We start from the raw sequence: 5743 nt of genomic DNA on the forward strand, positions 1-5743 counted from the left end.
TCTTAGACTAGCTTGTTGAACCTTAATTTTTTTAAGTTGTTTTGTGTCTACATTTGGTGCGGTTTTTGTTTATAATCTTTGTACCTGACCATATGTGCTTTTAATTTACATCTTTGAATTCTTAATTTGCTATTAGTTCTAGCAAATTTCATAGAGTTAGGTTTCTTCGATGTCACATTAAAAAGTTTGTCAAGAAAATTACTAACACTACTAGAAATATACTATTTTACATCACCATATCTACATCGGTTTCATTAAAACCGATGTAAAATAAAATTGCGGTGGCACTTTTGAAATTAAATGAAAAGTATAAGTATATTTACATCGGTTTTACATAAAAACGATGTAAATATAAAATATTTTAAATCGGTTTAAAAAAAACTGATGTAGATGTGATGCGCGAACACATCTCTTTTCAAACCCTCGACCCCAAATCTCGCGAGGGAGGCCTCATATTTTCCCTTTTCCCCTTTCTCAAATTAGGGTTCCGACGAGCATGGTGGAGGGTCCTGCGAGCCCCGGCGACGGCAGCCACGAGAGTGGCGACCACACTCGGTTTCGAGGATTATATTGATCCATTTTTTCCCATTCTCTTTCAACTCTCTTCAATTCCATGGCTAACCAACCACAATCCTCCGATGCGTAACCTTCTTCTTCCTTCTCAGATCTCCATTCCATTCTTTTTTTCTTTTTTCTTTCTCTTTTCTCACTCATTGCATTCTCAATCTTTCAGCAAAGGAGCAAAGAAGGATTTCAGCACCGCGATCTTGGAGCAAAAGAAGGCGCCCAACCGAATCGTCGTCGACGAGGCTGTAAACGATGACAACTCCGTCGTCGCGCTTCACCCCGACACCATGGAAAAAATTTGATTTTTCCTCTGATTATCCTGAGATTTGGTGATTTGTTTATCTAGGTGGTGATAAATTATCTTCTTTTGTTGTGCAGAGCAACTCAGGGTTAGGTGGGTGTAGCAGCTTCTCCGATGTGCAAAAAAAGCGTTCAGGTCCTTTCAGGGTGGTGTGTATGACCCCAAGCAGCAGCAACAGCAGGTCTGGGGACAGAAATGGCAATGTTGTGATGGAGACGCCATTGAAAGAATTGAAAAAGGATTCCCTGGTGGCTGACGTCGACGACAACGCCATCTCCGCCAGTGGCCCTCAGGATGTCTACGGCGAGGATAGGGCAATGGAGGACCACTTTGTCACCCCTTGGAGTGTCTCTGTGGCTAGGTGAGACTCTTGATCTTCTAATTTTACCATTTCCATATTTTTTTAGCCTTCACTTTGTCTTATTTTAGATTCAAATTGGGTGCTTCTCTGTGTCGGTGTCACTCCTTCAAATGGGGGTACCTGAGAATTGATTGAACAAATTTTGGTGTTTTGTTATTGATGAAACATACAGATTTATTTTTGTGTGTATATAGAGAGATCTTAAATAGGTGCGGTTTGGTTAGTTTATGTCAGCAAAGATTTTGGTTCTGTTTTAGCTTTATATCCTTGGAATGCTGATTAATTTGAATGATTTATGCATCTTTGTGTATCTTGTAGTTATTTGTTCATTTATTTCTTTTGATTATGAACAAATTATACTTATATAGCCTTGTTTGTTTTTGCAGATTGAATCACTGATGTTATTTATTATTATAAATATTACGAGTTCTGAATATGTTTATGTGTCTAAATTTTTTATTCCAGTGGAATCTACACTCTCATGACAATACATATATATTTTATTTTTTTTCTTTTTGGGGGTTGCATGCAAACATGTCCTAACTCATATTATTTGTTTGCATTCCCTTCACCTTTCTCTAACCATTGTGTTTGTTGAATGTTTATGTGCAATTATATTTTTTAATGTGATGATGTTAAGTACGAGAAGCATGTGCATATTCTTCCCGTGGATGATACCATTGAGGGTGTCACTGGGAACCTCTTTGATGCCTACTTAAAACGTGAGTCGGTTACTGTTTTTTCAAGGTTTTGTTTGTTGTGTAGGAGAATTGGGATTGGATTGTCTTTGGATAAACTTCTTTACAAGTATTTACGGGGGGAGTGAATAATTTGAGTGCATAGGAAGGTTTTAACAAAGGCAGTAATTAAGTAGTACTATTATTATCCTAAAAAAATAGTAGTATTATTATTACTGTCTAACTTGCTCTATTTTTATCATATAATGTGCATGTAGAAATAAATTTAATAGTGTAGAAATAGTATGAATTGTGTATATGTATATAAAAAGTGGTGTTTATAGTAACAGAGAGTTAGAGTAACTTATATAAGATTTTTATGTTTGAATATTTGTGGGTAAAATAAAATATTTATATAATATTATTTTTCTTTTTCATTGTTTAGTTGCAATGTTATATGTGTAAATTTATCTTTAACATATAATTATTAAATTACCATTATTTATCCTATTTTGCTGATCCATTACTGTTTTTCAATAATTATATATTTGCTTCCATTTAGGCATTGATCTCATCATCATTATTATTATATAGTAATAAGATTGACAACAAATAGTGTGTCTTGAAGCATTTGATTGTTCGTTAACTGTTTGTACTGGTGCTATAAACAAATAATGCAAATATTGTTGGATCTAGATCCGTATTGTGATTCAAACAAATGATGATATCAAAATGTTGGATTGAACAAGATAAATATAAATTTCAACATGTCTGGTAAATCCCTAACAAGAAGAATAAATTACAAGTGTACAATTTATTCATTTTCCTTTCTGTACTTTGCTGGCTTCTGAGGCCCAATAAGTGTCTTATGGATTGTACAAATTTTTTTTTTTGTTGTGAATATTTGCATTATGGAATGTAAGGAGGAATTAGGAAAGAGAGGATCTGGAATGAGGATTTGGCATTTCTAGCTTTTGATTTCCAAGGCATGCAATGCAAGACATTTATTTATGACTTTAGAATAAGGGTATGTTCTACTGTGAATGCTTATAAACTTTTATATTGTTGAAAACTTTTCTTCTCTCTTCCTGTCATTTTTAATTTATATTTACCATTAATTATTTTTTTTCATGTAGGATTATCAAACTATTACTTCACCACCTGTCTATATTAGTCCATTTGACTTAGGTCCTAAGTATGCTGATAAATTGAGAGCAAAGTTTCAGGAGTTGTTTGCCCTGCAAATAAGCATGATTTTTTTTAAAAAAAAAAAAATCAATCTACATCGGTTCTCAAGAGAACTGATGTAAAAAACTATACATTTTCTACATCGTTCTATTCTACATCGGTTTTAAAACCGATGTAGATGGCTTTAGAGAACCGATGTAGAATGTGCATATTGTAGTAGTGTAAACACTTTTCCTATTAGGTTTCCTTGAGTTTTTGTGTTGTCGCTGAAACTTGTACCACTTTTTAGTTCATTAAAATAGAGGAAAAAAAGAGATATTAGTGTTCAAAAAGCTTTGGAAAAACAAAAGAAAAGAGTGCTTGTAATTGACATAAAAATTTGTACAAAATTGTGAAGCACTAGAAAAACAATCTCACTAGTAGACCTCTTGTTTTGTGAAATTTTTGGAAGAAGTTTTTCTACCTTAAACCCAAGACTTATATATGTGTAAAAGGCATTAATACTCCTGTGTTGTAAAAGAAAAGAGGTGAAAAAGAATTTGCAAAAAAAAGATCAAAGAAAGAACAAATGATAAGCCAAAAGAGAGAGAAAAACTAGTGTAATTGTTCTCAGATATGTGTGTGTAATTTTGTTTTAATTTCTGTCCAGCCATAACATTGTATGATTACATTGAGTTTTTGATTTTCTAATCTTAAATTTTGTTTTTGTAATCTACTCTAGTGCCATTGTTAGGTTTTCCTTTGTGTGCTAGCCTTTATTTGGTGCCTTAATTTTTGTTTGTCATTGTTTGGAATTCTTTCTAGTCTTGTCTCATTAATTTCTACCATTTGGTGTAGCTTTTTCCTAATTGTTCCTTTTCAGTTTTTATCATATATTCCAAAAACTTAAGGTGTGTTGAGTGCTTCTTGAAGGTGTGGAAGGCCAAGCTACAAAGGTAGCCATATTGGAAGGTTTGTGGTGGCCTAAGAGATGTTGCTTCTCAATTGGAGGAAAGCTTTGGAAGCCTAAACACCTAGGGATAACCAACATCAAGGTTACTCCTAAGAGAGGAGTGATACACTTGGAAAGGTTGTTGCAGTTGGGAGGAACTTGAAGGATACCAAAGAAAATTTTCAAGAAAAGTTTTGTAAAAAGGAAACTAGTGACCGAATTTAGAGACGGAAATATTTTTTGTCACAAAATTTCCTTTCAAAATCCGTCTCTAAATTCTGTCACTAGTTGGTGGCTATTTTTTTTTTCTAAATTTCGGTGTAGCCACTTCATTTTATTTGGTGAAAATTTTGAATTTCATTTCTTGTGAATTTTCATTTCATTTTTGTACAAGTCCTTTAGGAGTGTCTTGGAGTGCCTTTGGTGCATTTCCATCTCTCCTTAGTGTTTCCAACTAGGTAAATTCGTTTAGTACTTGTGAGAGTGGTCCTTGGAAGTCCTTGCTACTTTCCAAGCTCTGACATAGGTTTATTAGCCTTACACGCCTAGTTTATGTTTTCTTGCCTTTAAGTTTTCAAGCAATTTATATTTTAAGCAATTTATGTTTTCATGCAATTTATGTTTTCAAGCAATTTATGTTTTCGTTTTTAAGTTTTGATTGCATTAATTGTACACATTAGGCACTTGTTTGTTATTTTCTTTTTGAAAAATAAATTTGTGAAAACATTTTGTGCAAGGCAAGGTATAAAGGGGTTTAGAGATTTCTACTTGAAGAAGCTTGGTTATTAAGTGGCTCTTTGTAGCTCACCTCCCTCCATAGTTCAATTTGTACTCTTAGACCTCTAAGTTCCAAGTCTAGCACTTCAAAAATATTATTTTCTTCAAAAACTATTTTCGTGTGAAAATAGCTTTTGTTTAAAATGTCTCAACAATCTGACTATAGTGGAAGTGACAACTCTCCAAAAAGCATTTCATACTTAACTAAAGAGCTTAAGTCACTTAAACTATGGAGGAAGCAAGAGGCCATTCAAAAAGAGAAGGATAAAATTGAAAGAGAGGCCCAAATTTCTATCCTAGAAAAGGAATTGAGACTAGTTAAACAAGAGGAAGAAAAATTGAAAAAAGATATGAGAAAACAAAAAAGGAGGAGTAGGAGCTCACACTCCCAATACTCTTCTCCCAATGAGAGCTTAAATATAGGTGACCACTATCAACCTACACCTAGGAGAGTTTCTAGGCCAAGGGAAGTCAAAGTTGACCTCCCATAATTTTTTGGAAAGGATGATGTCGAAGCTTACTTCGATTGGGAGATGAAAAGTGAGCAACTCTTTGCTTTCCACAAGGTGAGTGAAGAGAGGAAAGTCCCTCTGGCTACCCTTAGCTTCCAAAGGCATGCCATGTATTGGTGGATAACCTTAGAGAGAGAAAGGCACCTCCATAATGACCCTTTTATCCAATATTTGAATGACCTTAGGAGTGCCATGAGGAGGAGACATATTCCAACGTATTATGGAAGGGAGCTTATGAATAAGCTCCAAAGGCTCCAACAAAGGGACATGTCTGTAGAAAAGTACAGCCAACAAATGGAGCTTTACATGATGAGGGCTTGCATAAGGGAAGAGGAAGCTACTACTGTAGCTAGATTCTTGAGTGGTTTTAATTTAGAGATAAGAGACCAAGTGGAGCTACTACCTTACAAGGATCTAAATGACTTGGTC

The sequence above is a fragment of the Cajanus cajan genome, chromosome 4, assembly GCF_000230855.2.
Source record: "Cajanus cajan strain Asha chromosome 4, NIPB_CcT2T_4, whole genome shotgun sequence".
NCBI lineage: Eukaryota > Viridiplantae > Streptophyta > Magnoliopsida > Fabales > Fabaceae > Cajanus > Cajanus cajan.